The 27,257-nt window shown below is 47.4% G+C and overlaps 1 protein-coding gene across 1 annotated transcript in view; it reads right to left on the bottom strand.

Moving 5' to 3' along the window:
* Positions 1 to 11,451, bottom strand: part of LOC122937785 (serine/threonine-protein kinase Sgk3) — a 132,357-nt gene extending 120,906 nt beyond the window's left edge. The window contains exon 1 of the mRNA XM_044292823.1: positions 11,303 to 11,451. The gene's annotated coding sequence lies outside the window, so the exon portion shown is untranslated. The remainder of the gene's footprint in view (positions 1 to 11,302) is intronic.
* Between the last annotated feature and the right edge of the window lie 15,806 nt (positions 11,452 to 27,257).

Below are 27,257 nucleotides of genomic sequence, written 5' to 3' on the forward strand. Positions count from 1 at the left end.
ACCCTACATACAACATGGGTATTTTTCATTCAGATTTGTGCATACTCTGCTAATGCAAACCATATGAGAATTGTTTTAGTAACTGCTCGGTATCCCAGCAAAACATTGAAACTCAGCCGTACAACTGGCCACATGAAGGAACCTCTGTGCATGCTGAGTCATAGCCGAGCAGCAGAACATCCCCATGAACACAAGGTTGAGAACAATGTGCCTGTAACAAGACAGGAGTGATGTTTTTTTTGCTTCCTTCAATTTGACATTTAAAAAGGAGTTACTCCCTTTACGTGTCTAAGAAACCTAAACAGATTTTTTCTCACCTTTAGACCTTATACACATAAGCATTTTGACTTTGCTAACCGCGGATGCTCCCGATCACAGTCAGGCGACTGCTGCATTTACACGCAGTAATCACCTCCGCTGTATGGGGACAGGCGAACGATTGTCCTTATAGAAAATCATTGCTCCAGCGCAGCAGATCATTGTTGATACAGCACGATCTGCTGCGCAGGAACGATGAGTTTGGGAAGAAAGACGAGCACCTGGCACCTTTTACACGATTAGATTATCGGGAACAAGCATCTGTACAAACGTTCTTCCCCGATCGGCTGTCAGATAATCGTTCTGTGTAAAGGTACTCTAACTCAGAATGTGATAGTTTGCCTGTGCCAAATTTAAAAAGTGCTGTGCACCACTTTCATAAATTTGGCGCACGGACAGTTACCTGTACACAAATAGGCAAAAGTCTCCTGCTGACAAAACAGGGCCTTTGTTCTGTGCAAGCTTAAGTGCAACTGTCTTAAAATCTCCAAAAAGGTTGCATAGAAATTTCCATAGACTGGGTCAGAAGTCATAGAGTCTCCAATAGGTCAGGTCTTGTGTTCCTGGTGTGCAGTGGTCAGTACCTACCAAATGTGGTCCAAGGAAGGATAACTGGTAAATGGGAAACCAAGGCTAGTCTGTCTGATCCGATCCCACAGGAAAGCTACTGCAGCACAAACTGCTGAAAAACGTGTGTAACGGATCTCCTGGCACCCCGACCGGGTACCTCCGTCGATAGATGCTCCTAGTTGTTTCCGAGGACTTCAAGCACTCCACTTGACACCATACGCACTGCAGACCCCACGAACTGCCGAAGCTTGGTTGAGGTCTCACCGTCTCCTACCCACCCTGGACCTACGACAAGGCTCCAGGCTCCAATGGGTGAACCTCTCCTACCTCCAGAGAGCAGGAACAGCTCTTACAAGAGCTAGTAGTTATGCCAGGGGAGTATAGCAAATCTTCAGTGTATAGCAATCCCCCAGTTTTGATCAGTTATCCAAACACCAGCCTCAACATGATGAAGGATAAAACAGGAACACTTTATTGAGGGCTACTCGCACGTATTTATGCAGGTCCCCATCTGGTGGCCACGCCCCTAGGGGACCAGAAGGGAGACTGTGACACAGGACAGATATGCAGCAATTCAGGATACACAGACACAACACATCCCCACAATGCATCATGGTTTCCTCCTCTCTGCCCTGGCGACACCCGAGGAGCAATCCAATTATCTCTCAGGACAAAGGGAAATCGCCAATACACATGTGGAGACAACAGGACAGGAATCACCACCCAAACACACAATGTCACACCCCCACAGCAAACACAGACATTTAACATATCCCCAGATAGCTCAAGTCTGAGTGCATATCATTAGGTGAATGGCACTCAGAAAACACGAATACAATAATATTAGCTATCTGGGTACCCTCACATAACATACAATTTAACCGAACGCATAATAACATAAAATACAATTCCAAAGACAGATTTAAGCTGTGCGGCCGGTCTGTCTTCTCCTTTAAAGTTAGTATGGGCCATAATCCTGAGGCAAGAGGCTGGTAAACAGGCCTCTCCAAAACCCAGTGGCGAGGTTGGTTTCGCCACACATCTCCCCCTTCCAGGGAAGACTAACCAGATACCTGACCTCACGGTCAGTACCTGAGTTAGTCTGGCAGTCCAACCACAACCCAATACGGGACCTGTTGAATCTTGGGGCCTGGCTGTGTTCTGTATGTCCCCAGCTGTTGAGTGGGCATCTGCTACTCCTTGCTTCCTTGTTGCTCTCTAGCTTGGAGCTGTAGGTACTTGGTGGGCAGAGCGACTGCGCTCTGCCCCGATGCCAGCTCTTCCGCTGGGGTAGCCTGTGGGAAGTCCGGCTCTGGAGAAGAGGATAGGGGAGGGCAGAGGCCGACTGCGCTCTGCCCAGATGCCAGCGCTTCCGCTGGGGTAGCCTGTGGAAAGTCAGCCTCTGGAGAAGAGGATAGAGGAGGGCAGAGGCCAACTACGCTCTTCCCAGATGCCAGCGCTTCCGCTGGGGTAGCCTGTGGGATGTCCGGCTCTGGAGAAGAGGATAGGGGAGGGCAGAGGCCAACTGCGCTCTGCCCAGATGCCAGCTCTTCTGCTGGGATGTGGTCAGGGAATCCTATCCCCAGGACCTTGTTGCAGATCGGCTGTGGAGAGGAGGAATCGCTTACCTCCTCCTCCTGGCATTCCTGCAGGGTTGGTGGGGGATCTGAACCGGCCATCCAGCATCCCGGTAGGCCTGGTGCAGAGACCGCGGTCCCATCTGCACTATCGGAGTTAGGGGTGCTGTCCCCCTGTGGTTGGGGAGAGAGACCGGTTGTCTCCTCTCCCTTCAAAGTACACTGCCGCTGGGGAATGGAGACAATGATCTCCTCTCCCTGCAAAACATACTGCCGCTGGGGAGCAGGACCAACTGTCCCTACTCCCTGAAACTCCGGCTGCCGTTGGGGATGGCTCGGTCCCATCTCCACCTGCCATATGGGTTTTCCCCTTGGACCAGTCTATGAGGTCCCCTACCTCTGTAGCTGGTACTGAAGCAGGAGATACTTCAGTCGGGTCCTCCCAGTACACCTCCACAATATCCTCCCAGCTGAAGGGCTCTGGACCTGGGTCTGACACTCTGCTCTCTCGCTGAGCCCTCTCAATGGAGTGGAAGAGATCTCGGTAGTCCTGCTCCAGTTCCCACTCCAGGGTTGCTAGGTGAGCCAGGTCTTTCTTGTCAATCCAGCCTAGCCTCCCTCTCGTAGAAAATGTTCTGAAGTCTGGACTGTGCAGGGCTCCTGAAGTCAGGCTCTGCAAAAGACTCCCATAACAAGCCAGGACCATAAAACTCCTCTGCCTCTGGCTTGTCATGCTCAGCTGCCCAGGGGGAATGTTGAATGACATGCCACCTTAGGGCCTGGTAAGCGTCCTCTAGCCAAAGCTCCTTACATACCAGGCTCTGGAGCTCTGTTACCCAGTCATCCAGGGGCTGCTCTCCCAAGAGACCCATCCGCATCGCCACACGCTTCTGTAACTGCTGCTCATAACTGGGGAGACTCACCTCGCCGCCGCTGGGCATTTTCCAGGGCATCATACCAGACTTCCTTTCTGTCTGCATCCCTGTAGTCTGCGGCTGCCTCCTCCTCCTCGTCATAGATTGCTGTCCAAAGACTAGTTGATTCCATCCTGCTGCTGTAGCCAGGGGCGCTGTACGGATACTAGCGTTGCCCTCAATATACTCCACGAACGGTGTCTCCGAGCTGCTTCTCCTCACACTAGGACGCCATCCCACTGCTTGCCACCAAATGTAACGGATCTCCTGGCACCCCGACTGGGTACCTCCGTCGATAGATGCTCCTAGTGCTTTCCGAGGACTCCAAGCACTCCACTTGACACCGTACGCACTGCAGACCCCACGAACCGCCGAAGCTGTGCGGACGGTCTGTCTTCTCCTTTAAAGTTAGTATGGGCCATAATCCTGAGGCAAGAGGCTGGTAAACAGGCCTCTCCAAATCCCAGTGGCGAGGTTGGTTTCGCCACAACGTGAAAACGTGCTGGCTATGAGAGAAAGGTGCCAGGACACACTGGGCATCACAGCTCGCTGCGTATAGGGCTGTGTAGCCACAGACTAGACAGGGAACCAATGCTGACCCTTGTCCACAGTCAAAAGTACCTATAATGAGCATATAAACACCAAAACTGGACCATGGAGTAATGGAAGAAGGTGGTCTAGCCTGATAAGTTGATCATGTGGGCAGGAGCTGTGTGTTATCTAGGAAAGAGATGAAACCAGCATGTACTATGGGGGGGTTTATCACAGCAGTGCCAACGCAAAACCTGAAGGGAATGCTGTGGTATTCAGTGCCAACATCTACAGTGTGGAAATTTATGATCCCATGGACAACAACTGAAAGGTTTTCATTTTTTTTTTTTTCTGTGCATTTTAAATGCTGCAGATGTTCTGCACAAATGTCTATAGTGGGGAATCCACACCATTTACGCTATGTGTGACTGTACCTTAAAGGGAACCTGTCAGGGCAAAAACCACCCCAAACCACCAGCAGTACCTTCAAGTAGTCAGCAGTGTGTTTCTAATGATGATTTTCTTCCTGCAGTCACATGCGGTAAAAGCAGGAAAAAAATGTTCTTTTATCCCCTGAGCGCGCTATTGTCGAGTCACGCTTGAAGTCAAGGGTACACAGACACAACACTATACCCCCTTGCCTACCTCTTCGCCTGTGACGGACAGACAGCTGTTCGGCAAAGCCAGCCGAACTCCCTGCATAAGCGTTGTCAGTTACCTTGACTTGAAGCAAGGAAGCCACTGCCCCCTTCACTTCAAGCGTTACCCGAAAATAGCGTGCTCAGGGGATAAAAGAACGTTTTTTCCTGCTTTTACCGCATGTGACTGTAGGAAGAAAATCATCATTAGAAACACACTGCCGCCTACTTGAAGGTACTGCTTGCCGTTTTGGGTGTTTTTTGCCGCTGACAGGTTCCCTTTGAAGGGGTTTCCAGGATTTTACTATTGAAGGCCTATCGTCAGGATAAGCCATCAATATCTGTTTGCTGGGGTCCAACACCCTGCACCCCTGCTGATCAGGTGTTTCGGGGTTAGCACTGGCACAAAACTACATAGCCCCAGAGCTGGCAGTGCTGCTGTCATTCACTTCTACTACAGACCAGGTGATTGGTAGATGTGGAGGTTTCAGACATGTCAGACAGATATTGATGGCCAATCCTGAGGTTAGGCCATCAATAGCAAGATCCTGGAAAACCCCTCATGCACACGACCGTGCCGTTTTTTTTGCAGTCCGCAAAAAACGGAAGCCGCCAGTGTGCCTTCCGCAATTTGCGGGACAGAACGGGCAGCCCATTGTAGAAATACCTATTCTTGTCCGCAAAACGGACAAGAATAGGCGATGTTATATTTTTTTTGTGGGGCTACGGAACGGAGCAACGGATGCGGACAGCACACGGAGTGCTGTCTGCATCTTTTGCGGCCCCATTGAAGTGAATGGTTCTGCACCCGAGCCGCAAATACTGCGGCTCGTATGCGGACCCGAACAACGGTCGTGTGCATGAGGCCTTAAGGCTTTGTTCACATCTCTTTACTTTGGCTATGTCAGAAGTATACATCAACAGTACTCCTAGACATATACCTCTAACATAAGGCTCCAGGGTATGGAACTGTGTGCACATATGGTGGCATGCTTTATCCAATGACTTTTGTTGTAAAAAAAAACATGTGTAGAGGTATAGGTTATTTTCACTGTGCCCTACTGCATACAAAAGGTGTAGCAGTGTGATCTCTGTGACACCGGAGAAAAGACTGTGGCCTCAACACAGAGAGTTGGTGAGACACTATTTACTGCCACCCATTTTGCATCCAGACTGCTTGGATGCCAGTAAGGCTTTGTTCACATCACCATTCAGCCATACTGTTCTCCTGCTCCGTTTAGGAGCAGAAGAACGGAAAGGACGGATTGGGCACATAACTGAGCCGAACGGAACCTAAGTGCAACACTCCAGACCTGCAGGGTATAGCGAAGTGAGGTCACGGTTATGGGCAATCGAGGGTTGCTCACTGTATTGGAGAACCCTGGGCAGGCATGTGGCAGTGAAGGAGAGGTAGACACGGTTCCTCTGGGGCAAACTCTGTATGTAGGGACCAGGCCTGATGGTGGATGAGGTGCCCTGGATGTTACGGGTATTTTGAGTGCCTGGGGCAAGGTCCCTTTAAGGTTCGTGACGCCAGTGCCTTTGACGGTGGCACACCGGTTGATAGTTGGAATAAGTGAGGTACACGGGTGGTATAGTAAACCAAACGTTGCTTTACTTAACAGTCCAACTTTGTACATACAGATGGTAACACAGTCCTTTAGATCACAAGCTTCACAAGTAGGCTTATTTCACAAGATGGCAGGTATTGATTATGCAAGATACTCAGAGGGTAAATCCACAATGCACTCAGAATCAGGTTGTACCTTTCCTCAGAAATAGCGTACACTGTTCTTTCTAGAACTCCTGTCTGGCTTTCTATCCCAAGGCCCGGATGCCTAAATGGTGGCTTAAATCCTTGGTAAAAACTATATCTTCCTCTTGTATTAGATCCTTGCTTTACTTTCTAAAGCATCTGCCCATCAGTGTTACTTATCTTTACTTGTGATATCCTGACTTGTCTGGTGAAGGGCTGTGGGTTTCTCCCAGGAGGTTCTGTCCTGCTACTGGGGTGTCTCAACTGAGCTAAGCTTAGCCTCAGGAGCTTCAGGCTGACGAGGTAACTCCTCTAGTCCCCTGGAATGAACTCGGTCTCCAAGCAGGCTGCACTTCATCTAGCCCCTTGGTGCAGCTAGAAACCAGGACTGCTCAGCTGCATGTCAGGAGGAGGCCCTCAGCATATCCTGGGCTGGTGCCTTCTCACTTCTGTCTTCTCAGACTCCTGACTCTGCACTAACTCTCCCTATCTAGGCCTGGACATTTATACTAGGGGCTCCCTATCTCCCTCTAGTGTCTGGGATGTCTAACTACACCCAACTAGGCCTGCTATTGCATCATACAGGGGAACATTGCATATAAAAACACATTAGAAAATACATTAAATGCATAATTAAATATAACATTTCTGTCCCTTGTGAGTAGGAGTAACGCGCACACCAATTGACCCTTGTGTAGTGCCCACCCCTACCTAGTGGGACACTACATAAGGACCCCATAGACTATAATGGGGTCCGTTAGGTTTCTGCTCAGAAGATGATTTTGGAGCGGAGACAAAAGTTGTGCATGCAGGATTTTTGTCTCCGCTTCAAAAATCTTCACCATTGTAGTCTATGGGGTCGTTAGGCTCCGTTTGGCTAAGTTATGTGCCGAATCCGTCCTTTCCATTCTCCTGCTCCTAAACGGAGCAGGAGAACGGAAAGGCTGAACGGTGATGTGAACGAAGCCTTACTCCATTGGCAAGTACAGCCTATTGCCATTGCAGGGCATTGGTGCTATAAAGCGGAGCAGCCTGGCATGGCCTTACACTAGGAACAGGGCACTTGGTGTAAAGAAAGACTACTTGCAAAGGGACAACAATGACCCAAACTAAGGGTATATTCACATCTGCATTATGAAATCCCCCGTATCCAGTATTGCTGGATAGTGCTGTTCACTGCTGGATCCGCATTGACTAGAATGGGATCCGACTGCTTTACGGGGTAAATGTCGGGACAAATACAGCTCTATGGAGAGTTTTTTTGTCCTGCCGACAGCCAGAATTTATGCTGGAACAGCCTACCAGACGGACTAACAGAAGTGTGAACCTAGCGTAACAGCACGGTACGGATCCATGATGCTGCAGGTTCTGCTTGAGGTCTGTGGTCAGGGCTCATATTTGCCGCAGTTATACGGATGCTAAAACAGTTTGAATGAGGCCTCATTCTGTTATATGGAGTCTGTTGACAGCATTTTTATCAATTCAATCAAGAAACTGTCATCCAGAGACTCCTTAGATATTATATATATATATATATATATATATATATACACACACACGCACATACGGTAAGTACAATGAGGGAGAACTATTGCCATTTGTCATTGTTACCGTACACCTGCTCAGATTGTTGCAGTAAGGGTCCATTCACACGTCCGTTGTTTCTTTCCTGATCTGTTCCGTTTTTTCAGGAACAGATCTGGACCAGATCTGGACCCATTCATTTTCAATGGGTCCTGAAAAAAATCTGACATTGTGCTGTCCGTTTTTTTTCAGGACCCATTGAAAATAAATGGGTCCAGATCTGGTCCAGATCTGTTCCTGAAAAAACGGAACAGATCAGGAAAGAAAAAACGGACGTGTGAATGGACCCTAAAGGAAGAGTTTACAGATGCTGCCTGTCTGTCAACCAACAAACATTGACCGTATCCGTTTTGCTATCCACAAATCGCGGAACTGGCAAAGTGCATGCCGCCATTTCTTTTTTAACTCCTGCAGAAGTATCCCATCCTTGTCCACAAAGCGGAACAGACATACGGATGCGGACATCACACGGTGTGCTGTCTGCATCTTTTGCGGCCTCATTGAAATGAATGAAAAATAAAAATGCGGATCGGATGCCGACTGAACATACGGCCATGGGCATGAGGACTTCTATATACAGTATCACGAGGATATGCAACAATTCACTGATCATTGGGGTTCGACCTCTGATCAATAGTACAAAGGTACTGCAGCCCCTGGTCTACATTTAAATGAATGGAGAAGTGATGCGGTACATGCCCAGCGTAGGGTTGTGAGTACGACCTCTTTCACGCGAGCGATACAAAGTGTGTCAGGAACTGTTCAGGGAAAAAAACTGATGGTCTGCATGCAAGTTCAATCAGTTTTGTCTGTGATTGCCTTCAGCGTGTGGTTTTTTCTGTCCGGATGGCATGCATTTTTTCAGAAAAACTAAAGAATAAATCTACATCTCTGAATGTCTTCCATTTTTCGCGCAATTCCCATTCTCTTCTACAGAGCCTACAATTCTCAGGTGCACAGACCCATTGAAATGAATGGGTCAGAATTCCATCCAGATGCTATAGTTTTGCTACACGGATAGAAAACTCACTTGTGTGAAGGAGCCCTATAGTAGCCTTGCAGCTCACTAGTTACTAAGGCCACTTTTTTCAGTGGAGGACCCCCATGGTAGGGGGGAAGGGGGGGCAGAATATTGATATTTCCTAACTTATATTTGTAGAAAAACTCATCTATGAATTCTAACTGTAGTCAGACATGGGGTTACTAACCCTTCACAAGACAATTCAACTATTTTTGCTCATTTGCTGTATGAGAAATAGCCGATTTTAGAAACTTGTCATCATGCCAAAAACTGTAAATAATAACTTCATAGTAATCATTCCATTTCCCACCCTCGCTTGCAGCTATGGAAGCATGTAAGAACTATTTGTAATCCAGTCTTTCTGCCAATAAACCTTCTCCTTCCAATGACATCATGTCACTGCTGGAATCGCCAGTTCAGGACATTCAAAGGCAAGATACATCAGCAAATTACACTGCGCCTAAGGGCTCATGCACACGAACGCGTGTCGGCTGGGCTGAGTGCTTCTGTGGGGTTTCTCTCAGTCTCTCCGCACCGCAAAAAAAAAGTTCAAGTTTAATGGGTCTGCATCTGGTTGCGGAAACCACACGGATGTTGCCAGTGCATTTTCGGTCCCCAATGCACGGAACGGCTAGGCATCAGCCATATGCGTGAGCCCTAAGGCAGACATAAGCCTTAGGGCTCATGCACACGACCGTATGTATTTTGAGGTCCGCAAAAATGGATCCGCAAAAAATATGGATGACATTTGTGTGCATTCTGTATTTTGCGGAACGGAACAGCTGGCCCCTAGAACAGTCCTATCCTTGTCCTTATGTGGACAATAATAGGACATGTTCTATTTCTTTGCAGAAAGGACATACGGAAATGGAATGCACGCAAAAAAAAAAAAAAAACGGACCGGACACAGAAAGAAAATAGGTTCATGTGCATGAGCCCTTACACAATCAAGACCTGGACAGTGGACACCCATTACAAATAATACGTCATATGTTATACTGCCAGAATATATAAGAATCAGCTGCAAGTTAGTGGAAAACAAACCAAAATGTCTTGTGATGACCAGTGCTCACAGGAGAAGCTAGCAGGAAAGCATAGTGTTAGGCCTCTTGCACACGACCATATGTATTTTGCAGTCTGCAAAAAATACGGATGACATCCGTGTGCATTCTGTATTTTATGGAACGGAACAGCTGGCCCCTAATAGAACAGTCCTATCCTTGTACGTGATGCAGACAAGAATAGGACATGTTCTATTTTTTTGCGGAACAGAAATATGAAAATGGTATGCATACGGAGTACCTTCCGATTTTTCTGTGGACCCATTCAAATGAATGGTTCTGTAAATGGTCCGCAAAAAAAAACGGGAACGGACACGGAAAGAAAATACGTTTGTGTGCAAGAGGCCTAAAGCTTCATGCCCACGACCGCATGCCTCTTGCACCCGTTTTTTTTTTTTCCGTTTACATTCTATTTTCCAATTTTCCATTCATTTCAATAGATCCTCAAAAAAAAGTAAGGTACTCTCTATGCCTTCCATTTCAGTATTTCCGTTCAAAGATAGAACATGTCCTATTATTGTCAGTATAACGGACAAGGATAGTATTGTTCTATTAGGGGCCAGATGTTCCGTTCTGCAAAAAAAACAGAATGCACACGGACGTCATCCGTATTTTTTGCGGATCTGTTTTTTTGCCGACCGCAAAATACTGAAAAAGCCATCCGCAATACAGTCAAGAATAGGACATGTTCCATAATTTGCGGGTCTGCGAAAAATATGGATGTGTACATGGTCCCATAGAAATGAATGGGTCAGTGTACCATCTGCCAAAAAATCCAGATAGTACACGGTTGAAACATACAGTTGTGTGCATGAGGCCTCACAATACAGAATTTTATACCCAAATAATCTGTGTCAGAAATATTTATCAGATATATGAACAAATTATCAATTTTTATGTCGTTAGAAAGCAGAGTAGTAAGCCACAACCTGTCATAGCAATTACGAAATAGACTTTTTGAGAGATAGGACACCTAAAATGATGAGAAAAGTGACCGCCTTGCTCCGGTACCCACAAGCGGCACTACTAAGACATGCCTTCTGGACAGACGGTCTACTTTTCACATCATTAGCGTTATAGAGATCCAATCTACGGCTACCGGCGGCTCTATCTTACGGACTAGTATGCACGTCTGTCGTGACTTCTCTCCCAGTCCAGGAGTTGCACCCACCATAACTTTCCCTAACTTGAAATAAACCCCCCTCAGTCCTCTGATATCATGAGGAGCTCCTCTACAAGCAGCTGCCGTGCTTGTTCCCAAGTTGTGTAACTCCAGGCTCCTCTCAGTCCTGACTCTCATGGATCAGAAAGGGTAAATAGGACATTACATACCATGCAGGCGGCGGTGTGAGAGGTTTGCACTCTGTCTTCCTTTTCCTAGGGTTCGCCTGCTATGTGTTTACAAGTGCCTCAGCCTTTTCTGACGTGTCAGCAGAGCTCCTCCTGTGAGCAGGCTGAGCCATCAGAGCCTCACACTATTAGTGCTGCCTGGTGTCTGCACTCCGCCACTTCATGTTTCCTGTTACATTCAGTCCATGTCCAGGAAGTTTCAGCTAAGAATATAAAACCGCTAGGAATTTCACCTTAACTCCTGCTTACAAATCTCCTGCATGTGTCTGTATAACAACATATTTCGGGAACAGGGTGCAAATAAAGTAGTAAAAAAAAAAACAGTACAAAAGAAGCAATGTAAATTATTCCTTCCACGGGCAGTCCGTATTTTCTCACTCCCATCAATACATATGGGTATTCTCATCCATAATATGGCCCGGAAAAGGACATGTTCTATCATTTGCCGAATGGCCACATGGATCCGTAATAAAATACACGTGTGCTTGGCCTCATAGAAATGAATGGTTCAGTGGGGCTCGATTACTAAGAGATCTGCAACATTCTTAGGGCTCATGCACACGAACATATATTCTTTCAGTGTCCGTTCCGTTTTTTTTTTTGCGGACGGTATGCGGAACCATTTCAATGGGTCCGCAAAAAAAACTGTAGCTACTCCATGTGCATCCCGTTTCCATATGTCCTATTAGGCTCCATTCAGACGTTCGTGGTGCATTGCGGATCCGCAATTCACCCGGCCGGCACCCCCATAGAAATGCCTTTTCTTGTCCGCAATCGTGGACAAGAATAGGACATGCTCTATTTTTTTTCCGGAGCCACGGACCGGAAGATCGGGGGCGCTCTGCGGAAATGCGGATGCAGAAAGCACACTGTGTGCTGTTCGCATCTCTTCTGGCCCCATAGAGAATGAATGGGTCAACACCCGTTCCGCATAATTACGGAACGGATGTGAACCCATTCTACAGACGTCTGAATGGAGTCTCAATGTCCGCATTACAGACAAGGATAGTACTGTTCTATCAGGGGCCAGCTGTTCCGTTCCGAAAAATACTGAATGCACACGGTCATCAGTTTTTTATTTGCGGATCCATTTTTTGGGACTGCAAAATACATACAGTCGTGTGCATGAGCCCTTAGACGTAAAAAGTGTTGCAAGTCCCCTTTTCTGTTCCGGCCCGGGGAGGGTCAGGTGCCGGGGCTGGGACTCCAGCCCTGGCAAATTTACTTACCTTTGCATCTGGAAACTTACATTTGCCCCTGGCTGGCGTAGTTTTTACTCCAGGTGCACAGACTGCTACAGATGCGCCTAATTTATGATGAGGCCTCGACATAAATTAGACGGCTCTTAAGGCAGTACAGAGGGGGGAAACTAAGCCAGTCTTAGGGGACTTTCACACTTGCATTTTTCTTTTCCGGCGCTGAGTTACATCCTAGGGGCTCAATACCGGAAAAGAACTGATCAGGCATATCCCCATGCATTCTGAATGGAGAGCAATCCGTTCAGGATGCATCAAGAAATCTTCAGTTCAGTACTTTTACGGTAGTTGGATGGAGAAAAAAAACGCAGCATCCTGCATTTTTCTCTCCGGCCAAAAATCTTAAACACTTGCCGGAATGCCAATTTTTTCCATTGGAATGTATTGGTGCCGAATGCATCATTAAAATTGCAGCATTGACGGATCCAGTCTTTAAAAATGTAAAAAATAAATAAATAAACGGATCCGTTTTTACGGATGACACCAGAGAGACGGATCCGGTATTGCAATGCATTTGTGAGATGGATCCGCATTTGTCTACAAATGGTTTCCATTTGCATACAGATTGCCGGATCCGGCGGGCAGTTCCGGTGACAGAACTGCCTGCCGGAATCCAGCAACGCAAGTGTGAAAGTACCCTTAGTAAATGTGCCCCAGTGGAATATGTACAAAAAATGCAGATAACACATGGATATTATATACAGTCTAAATGCATGAAAACTTAAAGGGGATGTCTAGTTACCAATATTGATGGCCCATCCTCAGGATAGGTTATCAATATCAGACCGATGGGGGTCTGGCTCCCAGCACCCCTGCTGATCAGCTGTTTAAAGAGAATGTAGAGGTGCATTCTCTACACTGGTTAGCTGCTCACTAGTGTTGAGTGAACTTGTGGTTTCAAGTTCGGCGTACAAGGTTTGGATTATCTAAGAATTCTGTTATGGATTCAGTTATGGTCCGTGGTAGCGGAATCCATAATGGAATTCTTAGATACAGCTACTTTCACACTCGCGTTTTGTGCGGATCCGTCATGGACGGATCCATTCAGATAATACGACTGTCTGCATCCGTTCAGAATGGATCCGTTTGTATTATCATTAACATAGCCAAGACGGATCCGTCTTGAACACCATTGAAAGTCAATGGAGGACGGATCCGTTTTCTGTTGTGCCAGATTGTGTCATAGAAAACGGATCCGTCCCCATTGACTTACATTGTGTGCCGATCCGTTTGGCTCAGTTTCATCAGACGGACACCAAAACGCTGCAAGTAACGTTTTGGTGTCCGTCTCCAGAGCGAAATGGTGACTGAACGGAGGCAAACTGATGCATTCTGAGCGGATCCTTTTCCATTCAGAAGGCATTAGGGCAAAACTGATCCGTTTTGAGCCCTGAATGGATCTCAGAAATGGAAACCAAAACGCCAGTGTGAAAGTAACCTTATCCGAACCCGAACCTTGTACGCCAAACTTGAAACACAAGTTCGCTCATCCTACTGCTCACCCTTAACATCGCAGTAGCGAGCAGCGTAATTACAGCTCCTCCGTCCCATTCACTTGCTGGTAAATTTAGCGGCGCAGCATTACAGTCTGGATGTGAAAACAGGAAGGAAGCTGTGTCTGGAGGTTACAAAACTCTCTAACTCAAGAGGAAGAGGGAAGCAGCCATTACATGGGAAATATATTATCATATGAAACCTATTGAAGTAAATGTGCAACAATGTGATACATGGAGTAGGGCACTTTATATTCAAATGTATTGCAGAATATTCTACAACTGTCTCATATCTTAAAGAGGTTGGAGAAATTATGCACATTCTGCAGAAAAAAAAAACATTCACCCCTGCTGCTAGCTAGGCTGGTCAGCGTTGCGGCCTGCTATTGGCTGCTTTCCCTGTCGCCAGATGTTTCAATTTCGCGAGATGGGGAGATGCAGCGGCGGCCGTGCAGGGATCCGGAGGGACGAGGGTGTCGGGGACCGGGTAGGCATCTTCTATAGGAAGGGCCTGGACATTGTGGGTTGGTATTTGTACTATTGCATAACGCCTTTAATAATCCTATACATAGCGTAAATGTAGGCAGTCTAGACATCCAACACTGTACATAATAACACTGTACATAATTTCACCACAACGGTAATGGCCCACATTATACAATAAAGGCTATGTTCACACGAACGTTAGGGCTCCGTGCCCATGCTGCAGACCGCAAATTGCGGTCCACAATGCACGGGCACAGACCATGGGGCAGCCGCATGCGGATCGCGGACCCATTCACTTGAATGAGGTCCGCGATCGGCATCCGACGGTCCGCACCGCAAAAAAGTAGTGCATGCGCTACTTTTCTGCGGTGCGGAGGCACGGCCAGAAACACCACTGAAGCACTCCGTAGTGCTTCCGTGGGGTTCCGATCCGTGCCTCCGTTTCGCATCTCCGTGATTGCAGACCCTTTCAAGTGAATGGGTCCGCGATCCGTGATGCGGAATGCACACGGCCGGTGCCCGTGTATTGCGGACCCGCTGTATGCGGGCCGCAATACAGCCACGGGGGGCCCTTTGTGCCCCCTCCATTGTTAATGTTTTGTTTTGTTTTTTTAACACAGAGGGGGCACAATGGTCATTGTTAATGTGAAGGGGGCACAATGGGCATTTCTACTCTAGAGGGGGCACAATGGGCATTGTTAATGTGAAGGGGGCACAATGGGCATTTCTACTCTAGAGGGGGCACAATGGTCATTGTTAATGTGAAGGGGGCACAATGGGCATTTCTACTCTGGAGGAAGCACAATGGACATTGCTAATGTTAAGGGGGCAGTGTGGGCAATTCTACTATGGAGGGGGCACAATGGGTATTTCTACTATGGAGGGGGAACAATGGACATTTCTACTCTGGAGGGGGCACAAAGGGCATCTACTGTGGCTCTATATATGGGGAATTTTATACTGGTACATTATGGGGGGCACTAGGAGGAAGGGGGGAGTGGAGAACTATGGGGGCATTTACTGGGGGCACTATAGAGGGGTATGTTATATTGGCACATTATGGGGGTACTATGGGGACATTTGCTCAACTGGGGGCATTACAAGGGGATATTTTTTGTCACATTATGAGGAGAATTATTTCTACTGGGGGGCATTATGGTGGGCTTTATTACTCCCCCATGGTATAAGCCACTTAGTAGCAGCACCAGTCTCTCTCTGCTCTGCTATCCCTCTGCCCCTTCTCCAAATCCTTATTATGAAATCTTTCTCATTAGGATAAAACACCTCATCAGCTCCGCCGAGCCCACGGCCAAAGTGTGGAAGTGGCGTCCGAGATCCCCAAGGGCCAAGCCAAGTAACTGTAAGTTTTCATGTGAAATATGTTTGTTATACACATATAGCATGCACTGTGCCACACAGTGGCGTCTCTAGCTTTCAAATTTTGGGGGGACACACTGGGGGCCAGGACAAAAGTAGGGGGGGCAGCTATAACAACGATACATTTACACAAGTACGCTTAGAAATGCTGCGATACTTTACCCAATACCAAAAAGCGCAACAGGGAAGAAAAGTCCTGCTGTCTGTGGTTTAAAAAAATAAAATAAAAAATCCCTTAGATTTCAACATGTCCTAGCTGCCTGTGGATTACACTTTTATAGGGAGGGGATCTGTGGATGACACTGCTATGGGGGGGGGGGGGGAAATCTGTGGATGACACATACCGTATATAGCATCTTATGCTATATGTGTCATCCACAGATCCACCCCATGACAGTGTCATCCCCATTTCCCCCTCCATAACAGTGTCATCCACAGATCCCCCTCCCTATAACAGTGTCATCCACAGATCTCCCTCCCTATAACAGTGTCATCCATAGATCTCCCTCCCCGCCGCTCACAGGAGTGTACATTTGACATTTCTAAACTGTAATCCATATCCTACAGTAACTTTAAATCAGGATTAAGTGGCCGCTCATCTCTACTAGTACATTAACCTTACACCACTCGGCTAGCTTCGGTAACAGGGCCAGGCTACAGCCTACAGCCTACAGGCACTGCCTGTTAGTTGTTACCGAGCGAGTGCTGATTTCTGCAGGTCAGAGGATATGGATTACAGTTTAGAAGAAATCTACACTCCTGTGAGCGGTCCAGACCAGTGGCGGATCCAGAGCCTGGTCTCGGGAGGGGATCTTCCAGATTATTTTCTGTCCGCCGCCACAGAACAAGGGTGCTTATAGAACAGACTACACAGTGTAGAGGTATATTGTGGGGCACAGTGTAGAGGTATACTGTACATTGTGTGGCACAGTGTAGAGGTATACTGTACATTGTGGGGCACAGTGTAGAGGTATACTGTACATTGTGGGGCACAGTGTAGAGGTATACTGTACATTGTGTGGCACAGTGTAGAGGTATACTGTACATTGTGGGGCACAGTGTAGAGGTATACTGTACATTGTGGGGCACAGCGTAGAGGTATACTGTACATTGTGGGGCACAGCGTAGAGGTATACTGTACATTGTGGGGCACAGCGTAGAGGTATACTGTACATTGTGGGGCACAGTGTAGAGGTATACTGTACATTGTGGGGCACAGTGTAGAGGTATACTGTACATTGTGGGGCACAGTGTAGAGGTATACTGTACATTGTGGGGCACAGTGTATGCTATATGTGTATAACATAAACATATTTCACATAAAAACTTACAATTACTTGGCTTGGCCCTTGGGGATCTCGGACGCCACTTCCACACTTTGGTCGGGGGCTCGGTGGAGCTGATGTTGTGTTTTATCCTAATGAGAAAGATTTCATAATAAGGATTTGGAGAAGGGGCAGAGGGGTCGCAGAGCAGGGAGAGGCTGGTGCTGATACTAGGGGGTCATACCATGGGGGAGTAATAAAGCCCACCATAATGCCCCCCCCCCCAGTAGAAATAATTCTCCTTATATTGTGACAATGCAAAAAATACCCCCTTGTAATGCCCCCAGTTGAGCTAATGTCCCCCATAATGTGCCAGTATAAAATACCCCTATATAGTGCCCCCAGTAAATGCCCCCATAGTGCTCCTCTCCCCCCTTCCTCCTAGTGCCCCCCATAATGTACCAGTATAAAATGCCCCATATATAGTGCCCCAGTAGATGCCCTCCGTGTCCCCCATAATTTACAAGTATAAAATACCCCTTCTTAGTGCCCCCCGTAGATGACTCCATAGTACTCCTCTCCCCCCTTCCCCATAGTACCCACAATGTGTCCCAGTATAAAATGCTACTGTACAGAGCCCCCCATATAAAATACCCCTTCTTTGTGGCCTCAGTAGATGCCCCTATAGTGCCCACCAATAATGTGCCAGTAATAAGTGCCCTCAATAACGTGCCAGTAACAAGAGCCCCATATAATATGCCAGTAACAAGAGCCCCCATCACGTGCCAGTAACAAGAGCCCCCCATCACGTGCCAGTAACAAGAGCCCCCCATCATGTGCCAGTAATAAGCCCCCCCATCGTGTGCCAGTAATAAGCCCCCCCATCATGTGCCAGTAATAAGCCCCCCATCATGTGCCAGTAATAAGCCCCCCATCATGTGCCAGTAATAAGCCCCCCATCATGTGCCAGTAATAAGTCCCCCCATCATGTGCCAGTAATAAGCCCCCCATCATGTGCCAGTAATAAGCCCCCCATCATGTGCCAGTAATAAGCCCCCCATCATGTACCAGTAATAAGTCCCCCCATCATGTGCCAGTAATAAGCCCCCCATCATGTGCCAGTAATAAGCCCCCCATCATGTACCAGTAATAAGTCCCCCATCATGTGCCAGTAATAAGCCCCCCATCATGTGCCAGTAATAAGCCCCCCATCATGTGCCAGTAATAAGCCCCCCATCATGTACCAGTAATAAGTCCCCCCATCATGTGCCAGTAATAAGCCCCCCATCATGTGCCAGTATTGTAATAAGCCCCCCATATGTGCCAGTAATAAACCCCCCATATGTGCCAGTAATAAGCCCCCCCATGTGCCAGTAATAAGCCCCCCATGTGCCAGTAATAAGCCCCCCATGTGCCAGTAAAAATTTCCCCAATGTGCCACTAATAAGCCCCCCAATGTGCCAGTAACAAGAGCCCCCCTCCTAATGTGCCTGTAAAACTATTGTAAAAAACACTTATACTTACCTCCATGTCAGCGATGCGATGCAGGCCTCTTCCGGCCTGTGTCCCGCGCTGTATGGCTCAGGCGGCGCGATGACATCCGTCTGCGCCGGCCTCTGATAGGCTGCCGGCCTAGTGCCTGCAGCCTATCAGAGGAACGAGAAGGGACACGCCTCTCCCTCCCCTGCCCCGCCGCAGCACAGGCAGATTACTATGGAGATGAGCGCAATGGAAACGCTCATCTACCTGTGCCCGACTGCGGCGGCTCACTTGGGGGGCATTATAGTTGAGGGGGCACATGGGGGGGCACAGCATGATGTAGGGGGGGCCGTGGCCCCCTCTGGCCCCCCCTGGCGACGCCACTGGCCACACAATATGCGTTCAGTGAGACTCGCACTATTTTGCAAGCAAGTTCAGTCAGTTTTGTCTGCGATTGCGTTCAGTTGTTCAGTTTTTTCCACACGGGTGCAATGCGTTTTGGTGTGTTTTTCACGCGCGTGATAAAAAACTTAGTAAGGCCTCATGCACACGACCGTTGTGTGCATCCGTGGCCGTTGTGCCGTTTTCAGATTTTTTTCGCGGACCCATTGACTTTCAATGGGTCTGTGGAAAAATCGGAAAATGCACCGTTTGGCAGCCGCATCCGTGATCCGTGTTTCCTGGCCGTGAAAAAAATAGGACCTGTCCTATTTTTTTCACGGGCAACGGTTCACGGACCCATTCAAGTCAATGGGTCCGTGAAAAATCACGGATGCACACAAGATTGTCATCCGCGTCCGTGATCCGTGTCCGTTTTTTCCTATCATTTCAATGGCAAACTTGACTTAGATTTTTTTTTCATTTTTCATATCCGTGGATCCTCCAAAAATCAAGGAAGACCCACGGACGAAAAAACAGTCACGGATCACGGACCTACGGACCCCATTTTTGCGGACCTTAAAAAAAACGGTCGTGTGCATGAGGCCTAACCATCAGTGAAAAACGCATCGCACCTGCACTTGCTTGCGGATACAATGTGTTTTTCACTGAAGTTCCATTCACTTCTATGGGGCCAGGGCTGTGTGAAAAACGCAGAATATAGAAAATGCTGCGTTTTTCACGGAATGCAGAACTGATGCGTGAAAAAAACACTCATGTACACAGACCCATTGAAATTAATGGGTCAGGATTCAGTGCGGGTGTTGTGCGTTCACATCACGCATTGCACCCGCTCAAAAAACTCGCTTGTGTGAAAGGGGCTTAAGGGTGGCTTCACACGATGCAGGTTTGTGTGCGGAAAATCCGCAGTGAAATCCGCACCAAAACCGCAGAGAAATCTGCACTATTTATCATGTTTTTGGTGCGTTATTTGTGCAGTTTTATTCGTGTTTTGGTGCAGATTTGATGCGCTCATTAAAGGGGTGGTTACAGAGGTAAATAGATAAAATATCCCAGGGCGCAAGAATCCAGTCCAGATGGTAATAGTAAAGATGATACTATTGCAGAAGTACAACGCGTTTCGGGGAATAGTTCCCCTTCATCAGGTACAGAACACTGCATATCGTGCACATGCCACCAAACACAGACATGTTTTGCTGGGAGAGAATTCCTTGAATGCCGTTCATTATAAGGGCTCCTTTACAGCCAGTTTTGACATGTTTTTTTCCCACTACTGTTAGCACTTCTGTATTCAGGTGACTCAATATAAATTTGAATCTAAAGTAAGCAATATACAGCTGGCTATACAAATTACATCAAAGGGGTTGTCCAACCACCAAAGAAATTTTAGTTATGCCCCCAAAAATGCTTGGCATAAAAAAAGCCATTTACCTTTTCACCGGTGCACCATTGCAGCACCAAGTGTCCCATCCCTGCTCCTTCCAGTTCCCTGTGAACTAGAAGGGTCACGCCCCATCCATTGTCATGTGAACCGCTGCAGCCATTCACTGGCCTCATCGGTCACATGCTGCTTCCACACATCATCCCTGAAGCCAGTGAGAGCCATGTGCATGATGATGGATAGGACATTACACTACCAGTCCACGAGGGCCCTAAAGTAGTGGGGACAGGTCCCTCAGCACTGGAATGGTGCGCTAGTGAATAGGTAATAGGCTACACACTTTCAGGGCCATAAGTAATGTTGCTTTGGGGGTCAGGCAGCCATTTTAATGTCAGGAAAACCAGCTTCCTAGCAGGCTCTGGCAATTTGTTATGCCCAATCCCTCCAGTCTCCTTAGTGCCCCACACACAGCAGGTATTTCCCCTTACTGCCCGCACACAGTAGAATACTCCCTTAGTGCCCCACACAGTAGTTACACTCTTTTTGCCACCACACAGTAGTTATGCCCCCTTTGTGTCCCCACACAGTTGACTGTTTTCTTAGCGCCCCCTCACAGTAAGAATGCCCTGTCATTGCCCCCACAGTTATGCCTCATTAGTGTCTCCTTCACAGCAGAATGCCCTCTTTGTGCCCCCACAGAGTAGTTGTGCTCCCATAGTGCCCTAAACAGTAGTTATGCCCCCTTACAATAATGTTGCCCCCTTAGTGCTTCCATTACTGTAGTGAAGTCCCTTAGTGCTACTAAAATATAAAAGTAATACTTACCTAGCCTCGTTCCCCGATGAATGGAGAACATCATGCAATCCCCAGCAGCAGGTGCAATGCGGTGATGTCATCGCCCCGTTATACAATAGTATATGTAACAAATGTCCATCAATGCTCCATACTTTGGGAAATGCTCCTTTACATTATTGCACACTCCAGCTGCCGAACAACCTGTTTTTGAGGACTGACATGAAACTTTCCATCTTTTAAAAAGCGGTTATGCAACAGCTGGAGTTTAATTCAAGCCCCAGTTGCTGCAGAAGAAATGCTGCAACATGTTTTCTGTAAATCCCTCCGCAGAGTACATAGTGTAACATCATGTGGACCAGTGTCAATATCCGAGGACATTGTGTCACAGCGAAAATTCCAGAGCTAGTGGGCACATTGTGAGTATCTCATTATACAGATTCCACTAAGCTCGGAGGAAAACAGGGCTCTGACCTCGCTCATTCAAGTCATTGCAGCCATTAAGACACAAGATGTAAAAAGGTTTTGGATCTAAGTGATATATGCTGCAACAGCACCCCCAAGTGGCCAAAATAAATACATCTTTATAATATTCTTAAAGGGGTTATCCAATTTCTCAAACAGCCCCCCCTTGTGCCTGGCCCCTTACAGGTAATATACTTACCCTGCTCCCTCTGCCGCTCCTGGTCCCCGCACTGCTGCTTCTCCCTGTACATGGATGAAAACATCCGGTGTCGGGGGGAGCAGCCAATGGCAAACGGGGACGAGCCTCCCTAGCATCGCGGGTGACGCTAGGGAGGCTCGTTCCCGTCCCCGCCTGCCATTGGCTGTTCCCCCCGACACCGGATGTTTTCATCCATGTACAGGGAGAAGCAGCAGCGGCGGTGTGGGGACCAGGAGCGGCGCGGGGAGCGGGGACCCGGATAAATATATTACCTGTGAGGGGCCCGGCACATGGGGGGGGGGGGACGACGACGACGATGACTGTTTGATAAATTTGATTAACCCTTTAAAGCTTGTTTCCTTGTTTTATAATTTGCAGAATTTTCCAAATGCGGTCCTGAAGGAAATGTATGTGTTCACAGTGACTACTGCACTAAACTGTACTCCACGATGTTCCTTTATATTTGCTGACGCACAAGGCCTCATTCACATTTCCATATCCGTTTGAAGTTGTCCATGGAGGATCCGTGTTTAGTCCATGTGTCCGTTGTTTGCCTTCTGCGTGTCATCCGTATTCCACAGACACTGCTCAGCTGAAAAATTTATTTCCAGAGCATCTCCTACCAGTGGTCAGTGAAAACCAGACCAAACATGGAAACCATCCGTGTTGTGTCTGATTTTCACGGACCCGTAGACTTCAATGGTCCACATCAAGAACAGAGTAATGCATGTCTCCATGATTTTTTCACTGACCCATGGTCAGTAAAAAACTACCGATGTGTGAAAAAAACACATTAAAATCAATGGGTAAGTGTGCTGCTCGCAGAAAATGCGGACAATGCACGTCAGTAAAAACGGAAATGTGAAAAAGCCTAGGCTGGGAAAAAACTATGTACAAATAGGCCTGTAAAAAAACCTACTGATCACATCACTGATGTGTCACTATACATTGCCTCTGAGGCATAGCACCTAAGGGCTTGTTCACACGACCGTGGGGCAATTGCATGGGGATCACGGACCCATTCACTTAAATGGGGTCCGCGATCCGTCTGTTCCGCAAAAAGATAGAACAAGTCCTATGTTTTTACGCAACGGAAGCACGGAACCCTACAGAAGCCCTTCGTAGTGCTTCCGTGGGGTTCCGTGCTTCCGTTCCGCACCGCAACTCTCGATTTGCGGACCCATTCAAGTGATGCGGAATGCACACGACCGGTGACCCGTGTATTGCGGACCCGCTTTGAAGTCCAGGAGGCGGTCTTATCACTGATTGACAGCCTTCCCTCTATGACTGTGTATACAGAGATAGCTGTCAATCACTAATAGGTCCGCCTCCCTGACTTCAAAGCCCAGATGTAAATTATAACAGATAAGTAGTAGAATGTTCGTTAGTATCTCACAACATGCATCATGTGGCTGGGGTACCATACATTACCGATCCTGTGTCCGTCTCTGTATCCCGTCTCGGTCCGTACTGTTTGACGAAGGTCCATGCGCTGTCTATTTTGCCGATGGTCACACGCAGCGTCCCACATGGTTTCTTTGCTTCAGCGTTATTGGTCCTGTGTTTAAGATATTGCGGTGGTACTTGTTACAATGGCAGAGTGGGTAGGAACGGTCGGACTTATACGCAGGATGATAATAACATTAAAAGTATCTCCTGGTGATCTTCTTATTGTATTGCTGTATTACAAACGCGTTTCGGAACTTAAATGTTCCTTCTTCAGTGGTTAGGCTAGTTTCACACTAGCGGCACAGACCTCCAGCAGGCTGTTCTGGCGGGTGAACAGCCTGTTGGATCCGTCCTGCCGCTAGTGACTGTGTGCCCCCGGACTGACGCTCCGTCCCAATTGACTATAATGGGGGCGGTGCGGAGTTCTGGCGTAGGCACGGCAGCGCACGGCTATAGGTTGCCAAAATAAATGTCGGACATGTTGTAGTTTTATTCCGGCAGCCTCTAGCTGTGCGCTGCCGTGCCTCTGCCGGAACTCTGCCCCCGCCCCCATTATAGTCAATGGGGACGAAGCGGCAGTCAGGGGGCACACGGTCACTAGCGGCAGGACGGATCCGACAGACTGTTCCCCCGACGGAACAGCCTGCCGGAGGTCTGTGCCGCTAGTGTGAAAGTAGCCTTACTCATGCAAATTTTCCCACGGACTTGTCATGGATTTTTCTGCAGCATTTTGTGTCCTGTGTCAACATACCCTTAGGGCCCTACACACATGTATTTGCTCTGCCCCTTTTTTATTGCTAAAAAAACCTAAACATAGAAACCAGTTGTGTTTTTTTTCCATACCATATGCATATTTTTTGCAGTTTTTATTACCATTTTTATGCAAAAACAAATGTGTGGATGGCATTTTCTGTTTAGGCCCCTTTCAAACGGGCGTCGTGTGTGAGGGCCGGATAGGATGTGGGTGCGTCATAGGAAAATCATGCGAGTAGGTACGCAATTGCAGTTAGTTTTGACTGCGATTGCGTTCCGATGTTCAGTTTTTATCGCGCGTGCAAAACGCAGTGGACCCGCGCGATAAAAACTGAACATCGGCACGCAATCGCAGTCAAAACCAACTGCAATTGCGTACCTATTCGCACGATTTTCCCATGACGCACCCGTGATAAAAAACGGAATGGTACCCAGACCCGAACCCGGACTTCTTCACTGTAGATTGAGGTGTTAAAAAATTAACTTACCTGTTCCAAATGATCGCGCAGCCGACATCATCTTCTTGCTTCTTCTTTCAGAACCTGCAAAAGGAACTTTGATGAATCTTCTATCTTCATTCAGCAGGACCTGCGCCGACGTCACCAAAGGTCCTTTTGCAGGTCCTGAAAGAAGAAGCAAGAAGAGGATGCCGGCATTGCGATCAAGTGGAACAGGTAAGTTAATTATGTATTAAGAATACCATTCTGTATTAAGAATACTATTATTTTCCCTTATAACCATGTTAAAAGGGAAAATAATACAGGGAATACACTTTAATGGGGTCCGGGGTTGCTTTCATCCGTATCATCTCCTAGCAACCATGTGTGAAAATCGCACCGCATCCGCACTTGCTTGCGATTTTCACACATACCCATTCATTTCTATGCGGCCTGCGTTGCGTGAAAAACGCAGAATATAGAACATGCTGCAATTTTCACGCAACGCACAAGTGATGCGTGAAAATCACTGCTCATGTGCACAGCCCCATTGGAGTGAATGGGTCCGGATTCAGTGCGGGTGCAATGCGTTTACCTCCCGCATTGCACCCGCATGCAATTCTTGCCCGTGTAAAAGGGGCCTCAGGCTTTTTTTTCTTTTATAGAAAAGGGGGATGAAAAAAAGTCATAGAAAAACACCAAAAGCATTAACATGCTGTATAAAAAAAAGACGTCATAGAGACAAAAAAAATAATTTGCCACTATCCAAAAACGCTTGTGTGTCCTGCACTTCATATTTCCCAAAGACTTTCAAATAACATCTGGAGCAAAAACCTCCCCCAAAAATCACAGTTACAAAAAAAAGTCAATAAAAACATGGGTTTTCCAGGACTTATAGGCTAGGACAGGGGTCAGCAACCTTTGGCACTCCAGCTGTTGTGAAACTACAATTCCCAGCATGCTTCATTCATTTCTATGGGAGTTCTGAGAAAAACAGAGAAAGTATGCATGCTGGGAGTTGTAGTTTCACAACAGCTGGAGTGCCGGAGGTTGCGTACCCCTGGGCTAGGATATGCCCCCAATGTCTGATAGAAAACAGTCTGTAAACTGAAGGAGAGCGGACTGTGCATGTGCAGCTGCCCTCAATTCATTTGTATGGGACTGTGAAGTGAATGGAGCAGAGGTTGTGCTTGCGCGGTGCACTTCCCATTTAACTTTATAGGACTTAGTGCGCTGCTTGGCTATTTTGCTACTTTGTGGGCTCCGTGCTAGAGATCAGTGCGGGTCCTAGAGGTTGGATCCACACCTATCCGACATTATGCCCAGAATGTATGGGACAACCCCTTTAAAACAAGGCACTTACTAATGTATTGTGATTGTCCATATTGCTTTCTTTGCTGACTGGATTCACTTTTCAATTCCATTATACATTGTTCATTTCCATGGTTATGGTCACCCTGAAATCCATAAGCGGTGGCCGTGCTTGCACACTATGGAGAAATGCACCAGATTATATGGTGACTGGCAGCATTACTGCACACATTGCCACGCATGCAGAGAAGCTCTCATTCCTGTGACCCCTGGATATCAGCAGTGTATAATGTGATGGAAAAATGAATCCAGTCAGCAAAGGAAGCAAAATGGACAATCACATTAGTAAGAGCCTTGTATTAACTTTCTCTACATGATAAATGCTATTTGCTGAAGTGACAATATCCCTTTAATTATCGAAGTTATTGCTCTGAAACATTGGAAAAAAAAAGAAACTTGAAAATAGACTAGATTAAAAAAATATCTTACCATGATGTGACTACAGCTCCTATACAGAGCCACCTTTTCCTATCTTTTAGTAAAGACTGTATAAAGTGGTTGCTGTCACTCAACAGAGAGGAAGGCAGGAGTGCAACACTCCAGACCTGCAGGGTATAGCGAAGTAAGGTCACGGTTATGGGCAAACGAGGGTTGCTCACTGTATTGGAGAACCCTGGGCAGGCATGTGGCAGTGAAGGAGAGGTAGATACGGTTCCTCTGGGGCACACTCTGTATATAGGGACCAGGCCTGATGGTGGATGAGGTGCCCTGGATGTTACGGGTATTTTGAGTGCCTGGGGCAAGGTCCCTTTAAGGTTCGTGACGCCAGTGCCTGTGACGGTGGCACACCGGTTTATAGTTGGAACAAGTGAGGCACACAGGTGGTATAGTGAACCAAACGTTGCTTTACTTAACAGTCCAACTTTATACATCAAGTACAGAAGGGGTTAATGCAGTCCTTTACAGTTCCAAGAGTACAGCAGGTTGATATCACAGCAGGTTGCAATCTTGCAAGATACGTGGAGGGTATATAATTAATGCTTGGCAGTACAATGCTGCTCTATCCCCACAGCTATTCTAGCTGGCTGGATCCCAAGGCCCGGATGCCTATTCGCTGGCTTAAATCCTTGGTATAAATTCCTTCCTCCAGTATTGACGCTTGCTTAAGGTTACAAATACCTTTGCTTCCTAGCTGTATCTCTCTCTGCTTCCGCTGACAGGTGACTGCAGGTTGCTCCCAGGAGGCACTGTCCTACTACTGGGGTATCTCAACTGAGCTATCCTTAGCCTCAGGAGCTTCAGGCTGACTAGGTGACTCATCTAGTCCCCTGGAATACACTAACTCTCCCCTGTCTGGGCCTTCCTATATATATCTAGGACTCTCTAGCTCCCTCT

Source organism: Bufo gargarizans, chromosome 5 (assembly GCF_014858855.1).
Source record: "Bufo gargarizans isolate SCDJY-AF-19 chromosome 5, ASM1485885v1, whole genome shotgun sequence".
Taxonomy (NCBI): domain Eukaryota; kingdom Metazoa; phylum Chordata; class Amphibia; order Anura; family Bufonidae; genus Bufo; species Bufo gargarizans.